Here is a 22816-nt window from a genome sequence, read left to right on the forward strand (position 1 = left end):
TGTGTATTTAAACATCTGTGGGTTTGACTGAGGTTTGAATTTGGTCCATAAGGACAGTGATTCTTCTCAAGGATCCTGGCTGTTTATTCAGAAGATCCCTGGGAATGTTCTTGATAGAAGCCTTTCAGAAGGGGGTTTCTTCCAAATTGCTGAAGCAGCTCAACTCTGTATTGGCTCACTTAAGTTTATGTAGCTAAGGTTTATGTACCATTTCAACTTTCCTTTGCTTGCCAGCCTAACAGTGGGTCTGCTGCAGGGCATTCAGATAGATTCTGTGCCTGTCGCCATAGGACAGAAGCTGCCAAAGACAGACAACCCACCAAAAAGCTGAGAATCCTGCAGGCTCTGTGTCCCACTCAGTTCAGTTAACAAAGGTTTGTTAAGCATCCGTTGCGTATCTCATTCTTCTTAGCGTTTTGGGTAGCATTCGCTTTTGTTGACTGCAGACTTTCCAGAAATGCTTTCAGTGATCATAACTCTGTATTCTCTCTGTTCTCCCCTTCCTCTTCACCTGTTTTTTGGGTCTTCCCTTTCTCATCCAGCGTCCTAAATGTCAGCACTGACTAAAGATACCACCTTGGCCTTCCTCTCTTCAGTCTTTTCCCTATTGGTGTATTGTAAAATCCACTGTCACCTCTCAGTGGATTGCTCCCAAATCTTTTTCCTGAGCTTTAGCCCACATTTCTACCCTCTTGGGCATTATCACCTGGAATCTCAGGCTTATTAAAAATTTATGCGTCCTGTTTTTCATGTGTTGCAAGTCAGGTTTCCCAGGAAGCAAACTCTTGAGATGAGATTTGCATCCCCAGAAAGCTGGTTGGGGAATGCTCTCAGGGTCAGTACCTTGAGGGTGATGGAAGAAGCAGGATAGGGCACAGGGAGGAGTTGAACTGCACAACACCTGTAACAAAGGTTTTAGCCAGTCCTATAAGGAGCTCTTCAGAGTAGTCCCAGTTGGACCAAAGGGGCGGGATCTTTCTATCCTTTTATACCCCCTCCATCCAACAGTGAATGGATAGGAGTTACCCCTGGGAAGGGGGAGTGACATTGGGGAACTGCTTTTCTTCAGCTGAGAGCAAGCTGGGGAGAGGGATCAATTGAGATCTGCTGCCAACACTCCTGGTAGTTGGGAGACTGTTTCTATTTTTTTTTTTTTTTTAAAGATTTTATTTATTTGACAGAGAGACCGTGAGAGAGGGAACACAAGCAGGGGGAGTGGGAGAGGAAAGCAGGCCTCCCACGGAGCGGGGAGCCCAATGCAGGGCTCGATCCCAGGACCCCGGGATCACGACCCAGGCCGAAGGCAGACGCTCAACGGCTGAGCCACCCAGGCGCCCCTCACTGTTTCTATTTTTAAGTTGAGGTATAATTCCCATAGAACAATAATGCACAGATTTTAAGTGTTCAGTTTGATGAATTTTGACAAATGCCAACCCCACTTTTTATTTTTTTTTCTTCTTTACCCTATATGTTAGGAGTGTTTGAAAATAACAAAAACCATCTTGAAATAGCTTAAACAAGAAATATATCACAAGGAGCTTGAGGACAATGATATAGCTAGGCCAGCAGAAGGGATTGGAACCAGGAAAGCCGTTTTCTTCTCCTCTGCTTCCTTCTGCGTATTTCTTGCTGTTCTACTTTCTCCCCTTCCTGGCAAATTAATTATTATATAATTTTTGTGTAATGCATCTTTACCAATAGATTCACCTCACCCTTTTCAGTGGCTCTCTCTTGCATTGTATGTATGTCCTATAATTGAAGAAATTCTCTATTCATGGACATTTAGGTTGTTTGCAGGCTTTTCCTGTCCAAACTATGTAACAGTGAATTTCCTAATTCGTATCATTTCATACATTATCTTTACGTCTTAAGATATTTTTCACTTTCTTTTTTGATTTATAGTTAACTACATGCATGAATCCTATTAGATTTCAGCTCCTTGGGGGTCCAATTCATGTCTGATTCATCTCTGAAAGCAAAATGCCTAACACAGGGCCTTGCATATAGTAGCCACTTAGTAAAGGCTGACTGTGTGAATAAGGAAATGAATTAATCCAGGACTTACTGACATACTACCTAGAACAGATTATCTCTGATCGTTAGGCCCTGTGGTAAGTGCTTGGGAGTTACGAGTCTGTATTGTAGATCCTGCCTTAGTGGGATTTCCAGCCAGTGAGGGAAGCTTGATGGATTGTGCATCCTGTGCTAGGACAGCTCTGAGCCATGTGCGCATTGTGTGTTATAGATAGAAGAAGAGGCCTATCAGGCAGCACGGTACAGGTTTCCTTTTTGGGGGGAGAAGGAGGGGAGGGTTGCATCTTGCGTTTATTTTTTCGGAAAGCTGTATAAGAAATACCAGAACGCATAACTGGCCCCAGGACCCCTGTATTGGAAGCTAATTCAGAGGCAGACTCTGCATGTCCTCTGACCCTGAGAGACAACTGAATTGCATTTCCCTAGATTCCTGACTTGGCCTAAAGAAGGGATAAGTAGAGTGAAGAGAGAAGATGGTGACAATGTGAGAGGGAACAGAGATGGCAGGGGAGGGACTGGTGGTGGGAAGGGTGACAGGGAAAGACTAGAAAGATGCTTATTGAGGGCCTGTGTCCTACGGGTGAACTGGAAATCTCCTGGAAGGGCAGGGCAGGTCAGGAATCACCTGCACACTCTGAGGACAGAGGGAAATGGTTTTGGGATGGGCTCCATGGCTCTGACTTGTGCAGTGGTTTCCATACCTCCAGAACACCAAGTGTCAACTGGTTGAAGATGAACTGGTCTGTGCTCTCTTTCTGCTGGTTAGCGGTCTTCAGAAGTTCACCTGGGCTCTGAAGGAGACTCTCTTGTTTGCGTAGTTTGATTCTTAGTTCCAGAATTTCCCTTTGCATGGAATCTCCCATTTAGTTCCTGATCTTTGGGACTTGTGGGACTGAGAAGGCAGATTGATATTTGGGACAGAACCAGTGACGGATGCTGTCTCTCACCCTGTCCCCAGGCAGCACAGGGCTGTGAGCACAGCAAGGCTGAGCAAGGTGTTGCAGGGAGAGGGAGGAGAAGTGGTAACAAAAAATGTCTGGAGAGAAGATGGAGGACGCTGGGAGGGAGAAAAGAACTTGAAGAAAGGACTTAGATAATGGGGAGGAGAGAGGACTTTGGAGAGTAAGGGTGGGAGAATGGCCATTTGGGGCCACAGAAGCAGGTTTGCCATTTTATTTCTTCTTGGCTCTTGTCATTCACTGTCTTTTGGTGTTCCCCTCCCTTTTTAATTTTTTTCCAGTTTATTGAGAAATAATTGATATACATCACTGCATAAGTTTAAAGTGTACAGCATGATGGTCTGATTTACAGGTATTGTGAAATGATCACTATAATAGGTTCAGCTAACATCCGTCTTCTCATTAACATACAATAAGAAAAAAAGAATAAAAGAAAAATAAATGTATCCTTGTGATGAGAACTTTAGGATTTATTCTCTTAATGACTTTCCTATAAATCATACAACAGTGTTAGTTAGAGTCATCAGGTTGTACATAACATCCCTAGTACTTATTTATCTCACAACTGAAAGCTTTCACCTTTTGACCACCTTCTCCATCTCCCCCGCCTGCTCCCCAACGCCTTATCTCTGGTAACCACAAGTCTCATATTTTTTCTCTGAGCTTGTTATGGTATTTTTTGTTGTTTCCTTTTTGTATTTTTTTTTTTTAGATTCCACGTATAAGTGAAATTGTACAGTATTTGTCTTTCTCTGATTTATTTTACTTATCATAATGCCTTTCTAGGTCCATCCATTTTGCAGATGGTAGGATTTCCTATTTCTCTTTTCTTATGCCGAATAATATTCCATTTTATACACACACACACTACAACTTCTTTATCTGTTCATCCATTGATGGACACTTAGGTTGTTTCCATGTCTTGACTATTGTAAATAATGCTGCAGTGAACATGGGGATGCAGGTATCTTTCTGAGTTAGTATTTTCATTACCCACGGATATGCAATATTCCCAGAGGTGGAATTGCTAGATCATATGGTAGTTCTACTTTTAATTTTTTGAGGATCTTCCAAACTGGTTTCCCTAGTGTTTGCACCAATTTACAATCCGCTAAGGGCTCCCTTTCCTCCACATCTACATCAGCATTTGTTGTATCTGGTCTTTTTGATGTTCACCATTCTGATGGGCATGAGGTGTTATCTCATGGTTTTAATTTGCATTTCCCTAATGACTAGTGATGTAGAGCATCTTTTCATGAGCCTATTGGCCTTTCGTATATCTTCTTTGGAGAAATGTCTATTGAGGTCCTTTGCCCATTTCTTAGTTGCTTTATTTTTTTGCTATTGGGTGGTATGAGTTTTTTATTTTTTTAATTTTATTTATTTTTGTATGAATTTTTTTCTATGTTTTGGATATTAATCCCTTATCAGATAGATGGTTTGCAAAAAATTATTTTTCATTCCATAGGTTGTCTTTTCACTTTGTGGATGATTTCTTTTGCAATGCAGAAGCTTTTTAATTTGATGTAATTGTTTATTTTTGCTTTTGTTGCTGTGCTTTCGGTGTCATATCCAAAAAATTATTCCCCACATCAAGGAGCTTTGTTCCTGTGTTTTCTTCCAGGAGTTTCATGGTATCAGGTCTTACACTTAAGTCTTTAATCCTTTTTTTTTTTTTGGTCTTTAATCCATTTTGAGTTAATTTTGTGAGTGGTGCTAAGATATAGGTCCAGTTTCATTTCTTTATATGTGAATATCCAATTTTCTCAGCACCATTTATTGAAGAGACTGTCTTTTTTCCATTGGGTATTTTTGGCTTTCTTGTCAAATATTAGTTGACCATATATGCTTGGGTTTATTTCTGAGCTCTCAATTTTGTTTCATTGGTCTATTCATCTGTTTTTATGCCAATACCACACTGTTTTGATGAGGGTAGCTTTATAATATACTTAAAATCAAGAAGTGTGATAATTCCTGCTTTGTTCTTTTTTTCTCTGTATTTCTTTGATAGTTTGGGGTCCTTTGTGGTTCCATATAAGTTTTAGGCATTTTTTTTTCTACTTCTCTAAAAAATGCCAGTGGAATCTTGATAAGGATTGCATTGAATCTATAGATGGCTTTTGGTAGTAGTGACATTTTAACAATATTAATTCTTCCAAGCCATGAACGCAGCATACCTTTCTATTTTTTGTGTCTTTTATTTCTTTCATTTTCTTACAGTTTTCAGCATAGAGATCTTTCACTTCTTTAAATTTATTCCTAAGTATTTTATTGTGTTCATGCTATTATAAATGGGATCAATTAATTTTTTATTTTTCAGAAATTTTGTTGTTTGTATTGTAGAAATGCTACTGAGGGGTGCTTGGGTGACTCAGTAGATTGAACGTCTGCCTTTGGCTCAGGCTATGATCCCAGAGTCCCAGGATTGAGCCCCAAATCGGGCTTCCCCCTCAGCGGGGAGTCTGCTTGTCCCTTTGCCTCTCCTCCCACTTGTACTCTCTCTCTCTCAAAAAAATAAATAAAATAATAAAAAAAAAAGCTACTGGTTTTTTTTTGCTACTGATTTTTGTATGTTAATTTTGTATCCTGCAGTTTTACTGAATTCATTGATAAGATCTAACAATTTTTTGGTTGAGTCTTTAGGATTTTCTATATATAAAATCATGTTGTCTACAAATAGAGACACTTTTACTTCTTCCTTTCCAATTCTGATACTTTGTATTTCTTTTTCTTGCCTAATTGTTCTAGGTAGGATTTCTAGTACTATATGTTGAGTAGGGGGGTGAGAGTGGGTACCCTTCCTTGTCTTATTCTTGATCTGAGAGGAAAAGCTTTCATCCTTTTAGTGTTGAGTGGTGGGCTTGTCATATAGGGCCTTTATTATGTTGAGATATGTTCCAGAATTCTATGCCTAATTTATTTATTTATTTATTTTCTAAGATTTTATTTATTTATTTGACAGAGAGAGACACAGCGAGAGAGGGAACACAAGCAGGGGGAGGGGAGAGGGAGAAGCAGGCTTCCCACGGAGCAGGGAGCCCGATGTGGGGCTCAATCCCAGGACCCTGGGATCATGACCTGAGCCGAAGGCAGACACTTAACGACTGAGCCACCCAGGCACCCCTCTATGCCTAATTTATTAAGAATTTTTATCATAACTGAATATTGAATTTTGTTGAATGCTTTTTCTGCATCTTTTGAGATAATCACGTGATTCTTTTCTTTCATTCTACTAATGTGATGTATCACATTGATTGATTTGTGTATGTTGAACCATCCTTGCATCCCAGGGATAAATCCCACTTGATCATGGTGAATGATCCTTTTAGTATGCTGCTAGTATTTTATTGAGAATTTTTGCATTTGTATTCATTAGGGATATTGGCCTGTAGTTTTCTGGTTTTGGTATCAGGATAATGCTGGCCTCCTAAAATGGGTTTGGAAGTGTTCCCTCCTCTTTGGTTTTTTTTGAAACAGTTTGAAGAAGGATTGGTGTTAATTTCTGTATATGTTTGGTAAAATTCACCAGTGAAGTGATCTGGTCCTGGGCTTATCTTTGCTGGGAGATTTTGATTACTGATTCATTCTCCTTGCTAGTAATTAGTCTATTCAGATTTTCTATCTCTTTCTGATTTGGTCTTGGTAAGTTGTATGTTTCTAAGAATTTTTCCATTTCTTCTAGGCTGTCCAGTTTGTTAGCAGATAACCTCTTATAATCCTTTGAATTTCTGTGGTATCAGTATAATGTCTCTTTTTTATTTATGATTTTGTTGATTTGGGTCCTTTATCTTTTTTCTTTGGTTAGGCTAGCTAAGGGTTTTTCCATTTTGTTTATCTTTTCAATGAAACAACTCTTAGTTTGGTCAATCTTTTCACTTGTTTTTCTGTTCTCTATTTTAGTTATTTCTCCTCTAATCTTTAGTAGGCCCTTTTTAAGAAATAAGGCAGTGGTCTATAAATAAATCTATAAATAAGCCCTTTTCAACTAGGTAGAAGCAGGTCAATTCTGTACTCCAAATGTAGGAAATCTCACAAGAAAATGAAGTTGAATTGGTGCTTAAAAACTGGCAACGTGTTGTGATGTGCACTGGGTGTTATACATAACTAATGAATCATTGAACACTACATCAAAAACTAATATGTACTATACAGTGGCTAACTGAACATAATAAAAAAAAATAGCATGAGTTTATACTATGGAAAAAAAACCTGTTTGACAGGGAGTGCTAATCCCAGAGTTATAGAGCTTTGTTCTCTGTACCAATGTTCAGATATTAAATTTAGCTTTTCAGTCTCTCTGCTTCATAGCATGCTGTTGAACTTTTTGTTTTGGAAATAGCCCCAAAATGTACAGAAATTGAATTTTACAGATTAGACAATTTCCCTTTAGTATCTATACATCTCTGTTTATATCTACATAATTACATATATTTATATTATAAATTATATTATGTATATTATATGTACATTTATTTTTAGTAGCATATATATTTTTTAAATTGTCATTTGGTCCTTTAAAACAAGAATCTTTTATAGCGTATGATATATATCACTTTCTCATTCATCTAGGGTTTTTCTTTAAGATTTTAGAATACTTCAGTCTTTAGTCATCAACTGCATATAGCACTTGCACTTGGGTTTCTCTGACTCTCACAGTCTTTCTGTCACAGACTAAATGTTGGGCAAACAAATGCATTGGACATCAGGAGTCCCTTGCTTAAAGAAACTACATGGATCTTTTTGAGATAAGAATCATCATCTCCTAACTTAGTTATTATTTTAACTTAGTTTTAAAGTTTCCTTTTTTTTTTAAATTTGAGAGAGAGAATGAGATAGAAAGAGCATGAGAGGGGGGAGGGTCAGAGAGAGAAGCAGACTCCCTGCTTAGCAGGGAGCCCGATGTAGGACTCAATCCCGGGACTCCAGGATCATGACCTGAGCCGAAGGCAGTCGCTTAACCAACTGAGCCACCTTTTAAAGATTTTCTAAAAGCACTGTATACCTATCAGTATACAAAATACTCCTATATCTATGTTTTTGGAAAAACATTGTTAGATTGTGATACTTATGTGTTTTGTCTCATCATACAAATAACTTCAGGATACTTTTTCTTGGGTATCTTTTAACAGTATGTAGTATAAAGCCACATGCTGTAAAGACCTTTCAAGAATATTTTTCATTTTTTTTCATACAGTATCCCTTGCATAGAGTCCATGTTAAAAAAATGATTTTAGGGGCGCCTGGGTGGCTCAGTCGTTAAGCGTCTACCTTTGGCTCAGGTCATGATCCCAGGGTCCTGGGATCGAGCCCCTCATCGGGCTCCCTGCTCCACAGGAAGCCTGCTTCTCCTTCTCCCACTCCCTCTGCTTGTGTTCCAGCTCTCACTGTGTCTCTCTCTGTCAAATAAATAAATAAAAGCTTAAAAAAAATTTAAAAATTATTTTAGAACTCAGTGCTGAGAAAAGATTTTTTTTCCCTGAGTAACTGATATATTTATTCTTTTCCAATAATGACAACTATACAATTGTTGGTGTTTCCATTTTTGCTTTGGCTGCCAGGAAAATCAGAGGTACATTTTAAGTTCATTCATGGCACATGATTGACATATTTGTATTTTCCTTTTCTTCATCCTAATTTTCTACATCTACTTTAATGTTATTTAATTGCAGGTGATTTTGCCCTGAGTTGTCACAAGTCTTTTGTGGGATGAGGTATAAAAGAATAAATAAAACAATTAAATTTAGTTTAAAATAATCTTTATAGGTTTCAGTTTATATTGTTGACAACCAATCAGCCAACTGATTACAAATTTGGAAGGGCTGTTACTTAAAGGGATGTCCTTTCTAGAGCTTCTAAGTCAGAGGACTAGCTGATGCCTCATTGGATTTCTAGTCAACTTCATCAGGTGCTACCTTTCCTTGGCATAACTGTTTCATTTAGCTATTATTCTGCTGACCTCTTTTCTACTTTAAAACGCCTGGGTGGCTCAGTCGTTAAGCATCTGCCAAATAAATAAAATCTTTAAAAAAAAACAAAACACTACATGGTCCACAGGGGATGGGGTTGGATGAAGTCATTGCTTACTCGATCTAGTTGGGCATTTATCTTGGATTGTAAAGCTTTGAGGAACTTTTTAGAGTGAGTTGCTGGAGTAGGAGCAGGATGAATGTGCAGATTTGGATATTCACAAGGAATCCACCCAAGAATTATGTCTTATCATTGGCCTCATTTTTTAGTACTGACTCCTCAAGATTTGTGTGATGGCTTGAATCTTTGCATTCTGGAAGCTTCTCAGAAGGACTCCAAGAGATCCTTCCTATCCTGGTACCTCTGTGCCCTGCCTGTCTCAGAATTGTCTTATTTTGGCATTGTTTGCAAACTCTGTCATACTCTTTTTAAAAAAATGCTTCAGGAAGCCATAAAATGAAAAGAAATTGAGTTAATCTGTTAAAATGGAAGCTGAGCACTTCCCTGCCCTTCTGCCTGCCATATCAAAGGAGTTTTCTCTGAATCAGGTTGTCTGCAGGCATTATCTCTCATTTAACTTTTACTTCGGTCCCAAAGTGCTCCCGAAGCTTCATACCAACAAAGATGGGTTTCAAGCTGTTTTTCTAAATCAGCTGCCAAACCTGTCTACTCCATCAGAAGGGTTGTGGCTGTATTAATTCCTTCTCACTGCTGCAGCAAACGTTTCCTTCTAGATTGGCTCATGGGTATGACTTTTTAGGAAGCCTCCTCCACTTCTCTTCTCTTCCACAACCCTAAATAATTTCTGACACAAGACACCCCAGTTCTCCTGATAGAATTCCATAGGAACACTTAACCTGCCTGATGTAATTAAGAAGCTGCTACTCTTTTTTACTCCTCTTTGCTTCCCCCAAATATTGTGAGAGAGGCAAGCCTCGCAAAACCTCTGGTAAGCAGTGTAGAAACAGAAACTCTGTCCTTCAAGATTTACTTCCAGATGAGATGCTGGAATGGCAGGCCCTCTTCTCTGGGCCCCATCCCTGAGGGACTTAGCTGGTATCTGCATGCCATTCTGCTAGCAGCTCTCCTTGCCCAAGAGGGGCCATGTATTTGAATAGCCCTGGAATCAGGCAGGAAATTCTGAGTGACAACAATATCAATCCAGAGACACAACTAAAGTGGAAATGGCCAGAGTGTGTTTTGACTGGTTGCCTGCCCGCCCTTCTTCCTCCTTCTCTCTCTCTCCCCCGCGCCACCTCTATCTCTCTCTCCCCCCTCCCTCCCTTCTTGCCTGCCTACCTGCCTGCCTTACTTCCTTTTCCAGGAAATCTAAGTGTACCATTTCTAAAATGGGTATTCTCTGGAAAAAATGAAGCACTCGTTTAATAGGAGTGTTTTAATTTTTCATTGTAGAGAATAGAAATGGTTTGCTGTCTTGCCAAGATGTTTTGATAGAGTCCCCAGGACACTTCTTGGCCCTAGAGCTTCATATAAAGGAGGAGGGTAAGCCAAGCTGTCTTCTGCAGAAAGCCTAGCACTTCTGGAGATCATTTTCTCACCTTCAGAAGATAGCAGTTGTGTTGTAATGGTATAAAGAGCTTTGGAATCAACCAGATCAAAGGTTTGAATTCTCTACCCAGCCATTTATCAGCTGTGCGACCTTGATGAAGAAAGTTAATTTACCCTCTCTGAGGCTTAGTTTCCTTGTCTGTAAACTGCAAATATTGGTGCTAGTTTGCAAGGTTTTTCTGAGTGTCAAATTGTGTATTAGGCACTCAGTAGATGTCCAGCTTTATCAAATGAGCCTCGGGCGCCTGGGTGGCTCAGTCGGTTAAGCGTCTGCCCTCGGCTCAGGTCATGATCCCGGGGTCCTGGGATCGAATCCCGCATCAGGCTCCTTGCTATGCGGGGAGCCTGCTTCTCCCTCTCCCCCCCATTTGTGCTCTCTCTCACTATCTCTGTCTCTCTCTCTCTCTCAAATAAAATCTAAAAAAAAAAATTTTATCAAATCAGCCTCTAAGTTATGAATCTTTAAAATCTTAGATGATGAGTCAGACTAATGGCCTTTTAATGTCATTCCTATATTTTTTAAAAATCTTAACAGTTTTATTGAGATCTAATTGATGTTTATCAGACTATACATATGTAGACTGTACAATTTGATGAATTTTGACATATGTATACATTTGTGAAACCATCACCATGGTCAAGATAGTGAACATATCCTTCACTCAGAACTAAGTTTACTTGTGCCCCTTTGTAATTCATTCTTCCCTAACCTTTCCTTCCAATCCCCAGGCAACCACTGAACTGCTTTCTGTCACTGTAAAAGAGTTTGTATTTTCTAGAATTCGACAGTATTTCCTTTCTCTCTGTCTTTGTCTTTTGGCCTGTCTTCCTTATTCCACAGTAATGATTTTGACATTTATCCATGTTGTTGAATGATTCAGTCATTTGTTCCTTTTTGTTGCTGAGTAGTCTTCCATTGTATGGATATACCACAATTTGTTTATCCATTCTCTTGTTGATGGACATTTGGGTTTTTTCAGGTTGGGGCTGTTATGGAATAAAACTGCTGTAAACATTCAAGTGTAAATCTTTGTGTGGACATATGCTTTCGTTTCTCTCTCTCTCTCTTTTTTTTTTTTTTCTTATGTTCCTGGTTATTTTTTATTTTATTTTATTATGTTATGTTAATCACCATACATTACATCATCAGTTTTTGATGTAGTGTTCCATGATTCATTGTTTGCGTATAACACCAAGTGCTCCATTCAGTACATGCCCTCTTTAATACCCATCACCAGGCTAACCCATCCCCCCACCCTCCTACTGCTTTCATTTCTCTTAAGTAAATTCCTAGAAGTGGTATAGCCAGGTCATTCGGTAAATGAATGTTTTAACTTAAGTTTTGTTTTAACTCTTCAATAAATTTCCCAATTATTTTCCGAAGTGGCTGTATCATTTTATATTTATATATGAGCTCCCTGTACTCCACGTCCTCAGCAACACACTTGTTCTCTTTTTGGTTACAGCCATCCTAGTGAGTATAGAGTTGTATTTGTGGTTTTGATTTCCCTAATGATCGATAATGTTGAGCATTTTATCAGAAGTGCATGATGCGCACACACTTAATTGCCATCGATATGTCTTCTTTGCTCATTTTTTTGTTTATTATTAAGTTGAAAGAGTTCTTTATATGTTCTAGATACGAGTCCTTTGTCAGATAGGTGTTTTACAAATATTTTCTCCCAGGGAGAAAATTTTCTCTGTGGCTTCTCTTTTTCATTTTTGTCTTTTGGAGACAGGTGTGTGTGTGTGTGTGTGTGTTTGCTTGTTTGTTTTGATGAAAAAAAATTTTTTTTTTGAAGTTTGGTCTACGGATTTGTTGACAGTTTCCACATGGTATTGAGGCTAATATTGCCAATTAAAAGAAAACTTTTTTTTTTTAAGATTTTATTTATTTATTTGAGACAGAGAGAATGAGAGACAGAGAGCACGAGAGGGAGGAGGGTCAGAGGGAGAAGCAGACTCCCTGCCGAGCAGGGAGCCCGATGCGGGACTCGATCCCGGGACTCCAGGATCATGACCTGAGCCGAAGGCAGTCGCTTAACCAACTGAGCCACCCAGGCGCCCAAAAGAAAACTTCTTAATATTCATCTAATTAATGGTCCAAAGCATTGCACGCTGAAAATGCATAAGCAGTTTCATTTATGAAGAAAACAGTGCTAAGCAACGTGTTTTAAGTAACTTTTTCCCCCCTGAGGTTTAAAGATTACACATACCACTGATTTGAGATTTATACCTTTCCTTATTTTTTGAACGGCAAGAACATGTTTAAACAGCTCATCCGAGCTTCTGCAATTTGTTCTTTTTGTCATCTTTCTTCACTTTCTCATCACCTCCACTTTGTGGTGCTTGACATGGGTTTTACTGATCCAATGAGTCATAGCCTTGATAATGAAGTTCTCTTGCTTTACTCCTTATTCTTTAGACAGAAGTTCTGTCTTCAGTGAACTTTCCTTTCTTTTTTTTTATTTTCCTTTTGGTTGCCCCTGGCAGTTTCTTGCTCAGTCCAGATAAAGAGCCACAGTAGCTCAGGCCAGGCAACACAAGATGAGAACGAGGGGCTGCAGCATCTGTGCAGAGTAATCAGCTAATCGGGGAAATGTCCCCCAAATGTCTAAGCAACCCTGTTCTCTGTAAAAGAGAAATGTTTCTGGAATCCTAGGTTAGATCTTTTTGGGGTCTGTTTACTGGTTTTAAACTTTATATTTTGAAATAATTATAGATTCACAGGACATTGTAAAAAAAATGTACAGAGAGGTCCTGCGCACCCTTCATCCCTCCTTCCCTAATGTTAGCATCTTGTATGACTTTAGTGCAATATCAGTGCCATGAAATTGATTGGTACAATCCACAGACTTTACTCAGATTACCAGTTATGCATTTATACAGTTATATATTCGCCAGTTGCACATTTGTGTTTGTGTGTATGTATGGTTCTGTGCAATTTTATCACACAGGTAGCTTCGTGTAACTGCTACACAGTTAAGGTGCAGAACTGTCCCATCACTGCAAAGCTCCCTAAGACTACCTCTTTAGAAATACCCCTGTCCCCTTCTCTCCCCAAATCTTAACCCCTGTTCCCTGTCTCTATAATTACATTATTTCAAGAATATTTTATAAATGGGATCATAGAGTATGTAACCTCTTGAAATTGGCTTTTTTTGCTCCACATAATTCCCTGATGGTCTATCCAAGTTATTGTATACATCACTTTTCTTTTTATGGCTGAGTAGTATTCTGTGCTGTGTGGATGTTCCACTGTCTAACTCCTGTTCATCCGTTGAAGGACATTTGGGTTGTTTCCAGTTTAGGCTGTTGTGAATAAAGCGGCCGTGAACATTTGTGTACAGATTTTTATGCAAACATAAGTTTTCATTTCATGCGATAAATGCCCAAGATAATTGCTGAATCATAAGTACATTTTTAGTTTTAGAAGAAACCGCCAAACTATTTTCCAGAGTGGCTGTGCCATTTTTACATTCCAGTAGCTAGGGATGTATGATCCCATTCCTCTGCCTCCTCACCAGCTTGTGGTGTCATTACTGTTTGTTATTTTAGCCATTCTGATAGATGTGTAGTGATGTCTCGTTGTACGTTTAGGTTTCATTTCCCTAGTGACTAACGATACTGAACATCTTTTCATGTACTTGTATTTCATCTATATACCTTTTTTTTTTTTTAAGATTTTTATTTATTTATTCATGAGAGACAGAGAGAGAGAGGCAGAGGGAGAAGCAGGCTCCCAAGGAGCAGGGAGCCTGATGCAGGACTCGATACCAGGACCCTGGGATCATGACCTGAGCCGAAGGCAGACGCTTAACCATCTGAGCCACCCAGGCGCCCCATCTATATACCTTTTTTTTGGTGAAATGTCTGCTTGTATCTTTTGTCCATTTTCTAATTAGATTGTTTTCTCACCATTGAGTTTTGAGAGCTCTTTATATCTAGATGCCAGTCCTTTGTAGTTTACAGATATATGGTCCCAGTCTGTAATTTGCCTTTTCATCCTCTTACAGTTTTTTGCAGAACAAAAGTGTTTAATTTTTATGAGGTTTCAGTATCTCAGTTTAACTTTTTGTAGATTGTGCTTTTGTCATTAAGTCCAAAAATTCTTCTCTTGGTCCTAGGTCCTGAGGATTTTCTTCAGTTTTTTTCTAAAAGTTTTATGGTCTTATGTTTTTACATCTAAGTCTTTGACCCATTGTCACTTAATTTTTATGTAAGGTGTGAGACTTAGGTCAGGGTTCACTTTTTGGCCTGTGGAAGTCTAATTGTTCTAGCACCGTTCATTGAAAAGGCTCTCCCTTCTTCGACTTAACATGAGGAAGAATGAGTCCTCCTCCCACTTTGTTCTTTTTCAGAATGGTTTTGGCCATCCTAGGCCCTTTGCCTTTCCATATAAATTTTAGAATAAGCTTGTCTTTGTCTACAAGAAACTTGGCTGAGATTTTGATGGTAATTGCATTAAACCTATAGATCTGTGTGGGGAGAATTGACATCTCTGCAGTGTTGAGTCTTCCAACTTATGAACGTGGTAAATCTCTCCAGTTGTTTAGTTCTTCTTTGATTTCCTTCATCAGTATTTTGTAATTTTCAGCATAGAGATCCTGTACATATTTTGTTAGATTTAATATTTAAAATAGCTAATATTTTATATGTAAGTATTTTGCTTTCTTTGGTGTTATTATAAGTGGTATAGTGTTTTTATTATCTATTTATTTATTTTAAGATTTTATTCATTTATTTGACAGAGAGAGATGCAGTAAGAGAGGGAACACAAGCAGGGGGAGTGGGAGAGGGAGAAGCAGGCTTCCCGCCCATCAGGGAGCCTGATGCGGGGCTCTATCCCAGGACCCTGGGATCATGACCTGAGCTGAAGGCAGACGCTTAACCGACTGAGCCATCCAGGCACCCCTATTTATTTATTTATTTATTTATTTATTTATTTTATTTAGTTACTTGAGAGAGAGCATGCGCGTGCATGTGCTCATGAGCCTGGCCGGGGATGGGATGAGAGGGCGGGGAGGAGGAGGAGGGGCAGACGGAGTAGGAGAAGCAGACTCCCAGATGAGCAGGGAGCTCTATCCCAGGATCCTAGGATCATGACCTGAGCCAAAGGCAGACGTTTAACTGACTGAGCCACCCAGGTGCCCTGAAATAGTATAGTGTTTTTAATTTAATTTAATTTTTAAAGATTTTATTTATTTATTTGACAGAGAGAGACATAGCGAGAGAGGGAACACAAGCCGGGGGAGTGGGAGAGGGAAAAGCAGGCTTCCCACTGAGCAGGGAGCCCAATGCGGGGCTCGATCCCAGAACCCTGGGATCATGACCTTGAGCCGAAGGCAGAAGTGTAATGACTGAACCACCCAGGTGCCCCGTAATTTTAGATTCCACATAGTTGTTACCCTAGAGCTTTTTGTGCAGAACTATGGAGAGTCTAAGGTTTTCATATTCATAGAAAGGGGAGAGGAAGAGGTGTAGCTTGCAGCTTGAATCACAGGCATGTGACAACCAGGTATGGAAACAGCGTAGGTGCAAGAGCAGACAGACTTAAATTCAAATCCCAGCTCTGACACTGGTTTTGTACCTTGGGCAAGTCATTTAACTTCTCTGACTCTGTTTCCTCAACTGTCAGAGAGGGAAAATAATACCTCCTGTGCAAATCTTGTGTAAAGTTTTGAGATTTTACACACACACACACACACACACACACTCTCTCTCTCTCTCTCTCTCTCTGTGCCTGATACAGGTCTCAGTATATCTTAGTTATTATTTCAGGCCACAGTGGAATCATGTCGTTTATCGTTAGGATTCACAAATGAGAAGCATAGTATACCTACTGTTGTGAACAGCATACATGTCCTGAACCCCGTCATGGTGCTAATTTTCAAGGATGTGAAGTCCTGACAAAGCTCTTGTCCTCAAGGGGCTTATAATTTTGTTAGGGAAGCATGCTATATGTATAAAAATTGCAGGACAGACTATCACTTGTTAAGTTCCAAATGTATGGGGCAGACAGTGGGTGCGTCAAAAAACTTTGTCTTCCTGGGTTTTGTTTGCCCTTTTGTACCCTGCTCAGTGAGGTGGCTTTGGGATGTTGTTGATGAGAGAACGTGTGGGGGTGGGAGCGAGTGTGTACAGATTTAGGGGAAGGGATTCATGTGGGAATATGTAATTAATTTTTATACTTTCCCCAGTAAACCATCGACCCTTTTTATGATGTCATGAGGGATTCCTTAATTTTGCAGCTGCTTCCTGATTACGTCAGAGAGGAGCCTCTCACCCCACAGCCTGGAGCTGCACTCATACAAGAATTGGAAACAAATGAAGTGCTGAATATCTAATGGCTTCCACAGGGAGAGCCAGTTCAGACTTCCCAGGCCTCCTTATGCAAGGTCTTCCTCAAGTATTTCTGACCCCCTGAAGTGTCTTTGTTTGGAAAGACAGGACTGGCTCAGAGCCAAGTGGGCGGGAGCCTAGGGACTCCTTGATGCATACCTCCCTCCCTCCAGGTGTTCTGCAATCCCAAACTTCCGCCCCTTTCCTGGACCTCCTTTGGTAGGTGTTACCCTTTTTGAGGTCTCAGCATCCTCTGGAACCTGTCGAGATTATTAGTAGGGGTCCTTGGCCCCTTTCAGTGAATCCCTTCCCTCCCACACATCATTTCCACCGTGCTTGATTTTCTTTCTGCAGCATTTCTCACATCCGCACACTCCTGTCCATTCCCTCTTCTAGCGCCTATAAGCAAGATGTTACATTTACTTAGCTTTATAAAGTTTACAAAGTGCACTATGTATAATTTCTCTCAGTTCAACAAAGTTCATGCCTTCTTGGCTTCCCAACAAATCTCCCTTCCTTTTACATTTTCCCAGCTACCCTAATCCGTCCTAAATGTTTAATATTCATAAAATACTCACCTGTGCTTCATTCGGAAACCTCAAGCGGGTGCCCTCCTCACCCCGTGCCGGGTCAGGTCTGTGTTCCTTGCTGTGGCCTTGCAGGCCTGGTGCTTTGTGGTCCCCATCCTGTGGCACTCTGAGTGCATCGTTTGCCGTGTGGGAGGGTGCTTGGTGTGCCCCTGCCTGCATGCCTTCTTAGTAACATGCAGTCTCTCTGTCATCCTGCCAATTCCATCTTTGTTCATTTTTTGCAGCCTTGCTCAGAAGTGCTCTCTTCTGTGAAACCTCCTTTGCTATACCCTAGCTGGAAATGAAAGAAAGCATCTCACTTCATCTTCCTTGAATTACAGTTACTTGGGTCTGTGTATTCTTCCTGTCTTCCTCATTAGATTATCATCTTCTTATGGCTGGATCCTATTTTCTTTATATCCTCCACCATTGGGCTGAATACATAACTTTGGGACTAATGGGAGAAGTCACTTTGTTAGGAGGTTGGGATTTCCTTTGCCCTCCGTCTACCCACTAGAAGAAGTCAGGGTTTTACAGCCTACAGAATCCAAAAGCAGTAGCAGACATGCCAGGAGGGGCTCTTAGGGAGGAATCACTGCCTTCCATGTTCTTTGGTTTTGTTGCAGCTGTACCATTTGGGGATATGTTGTTCATGGCCAGCCTCGGGTCAACCTGTGTTCTGCCGTAATGCATGAATATTTTGCTTGGGTGTGTTGGTGCCTGGTTTTTCTGACTCATTTTACTTCTCAGGGAATAAAATGATGCCTTGATGGCCTGGACATCTCTGCTTTTGCTCTGGGATTTTATCTGGTTTCTATACAGTGACTGCCTCTTCCACCCCACCTTCAATCAGCAACTGCCACAGGAACTCTGTAGCCCGAACAGTAGCAGTCGAAAGATGCTCTCACTGCCCACTTCCTGTAGACAAGGAGGTTTTGGTGGGCTGCTCAGGAACTGTGCCAGCCCTGTGTCTGACTGGTGACTGACTCATGAGAAAAGCAGCCTTATGTCTGAAAGATAAGAGCCAACAAATCGCCTCCAGGTGGTGTTAGTTTGGAGGTGACTGACCATTCATTTCCTGTCTTTGGGAGGAGCTGGTGGGGAGGGAGTCAGTGAATAAAGTGGTCTTGCCTGCATTTTTCTCCAGCTGTTAGTGAAGCAGCTGAGCAAATAGTTGCTTCTCTCTCCTGGAATGGCTAGTGGACCCCACCAGTGCCTTCTGAATCCCTCCACTGCCGTCAGGGTACCAGACCTGTATCATCCATCCTGTGTCTCCCCTTCAACACTCTTGTCATCCTCTTGCCAGGAAGCTGGCTCTCTGCATCAGGGAAACTCTGCTTGTTTCGTTGCTGCCAGCTTTTTCTGTGACCAGCCAAACCTCATCCCTACTGATACCGGTTGCCTCCAATGCTCTCCCTAACCCAGGAGTTGATCAGAAGCGATGGTTCTGAACCGCTGTCCCTTGGCTGGGCATAGAGGGTCCAGGCAGGTGAGCCTGCCTCCCCTTCCCCCCCCCCCCCCCCGCCTCATTCCCATTTCCTGCAGGAGGATGCTTTGCCATCCTGGAGCCATCAAGCACGGCTGTGCTTTGGCAGCACCGTCGCGCACACGCTGGTGGGAGAGGGGACGTGTTTATCACTTTTCCTGGAGATTATCTGTTTAAGCACTTCTCTGACAGTTACAATAACAAGGGCAGTGTGTTGTGTTTCCCAGCAGAAGGACACTTGCTGTTGAAAGATGTATAGCACTAATTAGAAATACATAACATCCGGCCACATGGCAGCCTTCTCCCGGCCGCTCCATTTCCTGATTTCATACAACTTTGACGACAGTTGGTTTATGTTTTCCATGAATATGTTCTCAGAAAAATGAGAAAGTCTCCCTGTTACATAGGAGTGAGAAGAATATTTCTGCCTGAGCAGGTATTTGGGCATAGGAATAGTGGGGGCTCTGGTCACCTGCCCATCTGAGACCATGTGGGAAAGGGCAGAATCAAGTTCAGACCTCAGGTGACTTTCTTGGTAAGAAATATTTCCGTCTGACTCGCTTAGCCAAAACCATCCCCCTAAACCCTTGAGCAAGCCTGCTTTTGGAAAGAAGGGGAAAGGCTGTTTCACAGTGTTAATGAGTTCCTCAGCTCATGTCAGACTCCTGCTACCTGACACAAAGCCAGAGGAACCCAGGCAAATACCAAGGCAAACAATGCTTTTTCCTTCCCCGCCCCACATCATTTGTTGGTCTGACCCAGCCCAACTCCAGGGATATATATGGGCATTTGTCAGACTAGGGCCAGTTTCCTAGCTCTAGCCCCAAAGTGGGTGGACTCTGGGAACCTGGATGCTGTTTTCCTACTCAACTTATATGAGAATGAACACTTCTCAAGGAGTGGCATCTTACAGCTTCTAGCCTACAGAAGCCTAAGTGAGGTGGAGAGTATCTCCGAAGATGCCATAACACTTAATGTAGTTCTCACTGGAGGCACTGGGTCTGAGTTGCCATGGTTACTTAGGTAAATAGCAGTTTCTTTCACCCAATTGTAAGGTCCTGTGGTTGCAGGGACTGTTTTATTTGTAGCTGTGTTCTCCATAATACCCAGCACAGGGTGAAGCACATTATAGATGTTCAGTATGTGCTTGTGGTACCACTGAACCATGGAGGAGGGCAGGCCTTCCAGAAAGTACTCTCTATGATGTGGTGAGAAGACTGACTGAGACCCAGGCATTCTGACCCCCATATAGCTGTGATATCACCACCTGCTTGATCAGAGCAAAATAGCTCAGTGGTTTGTGCCTCCCCCAGACCATTGCAGGGAAGTAAGTACTGTCAGGCCCTTTATGGAGGGGCAGGAAGAAGTGAAGGTTGGAGGTGACATAACCATGGCTAAGAACAGCGCTCATGAAGCTGCCTTTCAGCTGCTGCTCTGAGAGGTAGTCAAGCCTTTCCACATTTACAGCAAAGAGGCTCCAGTTATTGGTACCCTGCCTGGTCCCCAGACCTTATTGCAGGAGGCTTAAAAAAGGAACCAACCTGGGGGCGCCTTGGCTAGTGCAACTGGTTAAGCATCTGACTCTACCCACATCAGGTCATGATCTCAGGGTCGTGGGATCAAGCCCCATGTCGGGCTCCTTGCTCAGCAGGGAGGCTGCTTCTCCCTCACCCTCTGAAGCTCCCCCTGCTTGTGCTCTCTCTCTCTCTCTGTCAAATAAATAAATAAATAAAATCTTTTTTAAAAATTAAGATTTTATTATTTGAGGGAGGGGAGGGAGGGAGGCCTGGGAGGGGCAGAGGGAGAGAGAGACCCAAGCAGACTCCATCCACACTGAGCAGGGAGTCCGACACGGGGCTCATGACCTGAGCCGAAGGCCCTAAACTGACTGAGCCACCCAGGCTCGCAAATAAAATCTTAAAAAGAAAAGAAAAGAAAAGGAGCCAACCTGGACTCCCCAGAGGCCACAACTGTCATTGTTTTTAAGCAGTTCATTCTCCCTCTTGAGCCCTAGTCACAACTTTGCACTCTGAGGAATAGCCTAGCCTGAAATTACCATTTGTCATAAAAATAGAAATGGCCTTGGTGAAAGTAATCTCCTTTTGCCCCATCTTATCCCTATCCAGGTTAATGAGAGTATCTTATTGTAGTCTTGGGCTTCTCAAAATGCCAGTCTCTTTGAGCTAAGACACCTCCTTCTGTGCCTTTTCGGGGCCCTCTGTGGGCAGGTAATAACTTATGCCTAAGATGCCCCGTTGATAAGGGGTCACTAATGTCAACTACCAGGATGTGGCCTCCCCTTATCCTAGTCTAGCTTCCTCTGTTCTGGACTTACTCCCCCATTCTGGGCTGGCCTTGTTTCTACTTAGAAGCAGGCTGCTGGCAGTGTTTGGCAAGGGCCTAGGCTGAGCTGGGGCAGTACAGATAGTGATGCTGCCCAAAGTAAGGGGTGGAGGGGAGAAGTTGCCATTTTTCTTAGGATGGCATACACATCTTCCCCTTCCCTGCTCTCTACCCTTTCCTGTCTTGGTTCTTCGATGCTTGTATCTTGGTCTCTGTAGCAGAGGTTTAGAGCCTTACCAGAAGAGGAATGAGAGTGGTGACCTATTCTAATCACATGGATTGTTACCACTTCCTTACTGCCTTCCGCAGTTGAGTTGGAAAGTTAGAGGGTGACATTTGGGACCAGTCGGCATCTGGAAGGATGGCAGGAAAGCCACAACAGACGAGTACTTTGCTACACTGATGCTATTCATATGTTGGGACCTTCTGACCAGCAGCCTGTTCCTTCTCACTCCCAGGGCTCCCTAAAGTGGTTTGGGGCTGGCTCTATATACTCCAGTCATGTTTGCTCCTGTGGCCAAGGCGGTTAGGAGTAACTGTGTGGTTGTGTAGCATCTCCTGGAGTAAAGACTTCAGTTAGGCCCCATTGACAAGACTAGTGTCAGTGAGGAGAGACGCAAGAGGGCTTCCCTCTGACTATTGAGGTTAACATGCAGGCAGGCACAGATATCAAACATGTGGCTAATTATCCTTTTAACACTTGGAGATTCGGAGCGTTCTCCTGTATTACAGAGGGAGTGAACAGGTTAGTTGATGCCAGAGCGTGTGACCGGGCACTTGATTCCATCTCCTGTGCGTATTGGGTGTCTGTCTCCTCCTCTGAGGCTGCAGTTGGACTGCTGCCTTCTGTTTGTCACCATTCCTCTCAAGTCTGGATTAAGTGGCTATCAGGGCGGGCCGCTAACAAGGAGTAGGTACAGACAGCGTGTTGAGAGTGTATGTTGTAGCTTCTGCCAAAGAATAGCTCTGGCCACCACCAAGGTGGCTCCTGTCGCTGACCTGCAGCCAGAAAGAAGTTGGCCAGGCTGAGAAAGTGAGGGGGATTGGGAGCCAGAGATTTATTTTTTAGCCCTAGGAGAAAGAATCTGTGAAAATATAAAGTACCATGGTTAAGTGCTTATTATGTGCCCATTTTCCTATGTAAAATTAACTCATTCAGTGAAAATAGGTTATTTGTAAGTGGAGGAGTGACGGAAGGTAAGGATGGAACCAAAGGTTAGTGACTCAAGAAGATAACTTAAATTTGTATTTTTGTGATCTTAATTGATATTTGTACTCCTGCTAGCTGTATGTTAGAGAGACTGAGTTAATTAAATATGACTTCTTGTTACTATAGCTTCACATTATTAGTAGCCAACTAAATACAGAGAACCTGTAGCTCTGGCCCAAACTGTCCATCTTGGGGTACCTGGTCCTGGGGAAGTGATGCAGAATTTACACAAGGGATCCCTATAATAATGTTATCAAGTCCTTACCCATATACAGCCATTGTGGTAAATGCTTCATGTGCATTATTTCATTTAGCCTTGTAGCGATGCTTAAGAGAG

The 22816-nt window shown here is 41.7% G+C and overlaps 1 protein-coding gene across 10 annotated transcripts in view; it reads left to right on the plus strand.

The window, feature by feature from the left end:
• Nucleotides 1–22816, plus strand: part of SMG6 (SMG6 nonsense mediated mRNA decay factor) — a 232660-nt gene that overhangs the window by 78868 nt on the left and 130976 nt on the right. The window lies entirely within an intron of this gene.

This window comes from Mirounga angustirostris, unplaced genomic scaffold, assembly GCF_029215605.1.
Source record: "Mirounga angustirostris isolate CCGP_5_RB_7025 unplaced genomic scaffold, mMirAng1.0.hap1 SCAF_17, whole genome shotgun sequence".
NCBI classification, from domain to species: domain Eukaryota; kingdom Metazoa; phylum Chordata; class Mammalia; order Carnivora; family Phocidae; genus Mirounga; species Mirounga angustirostris.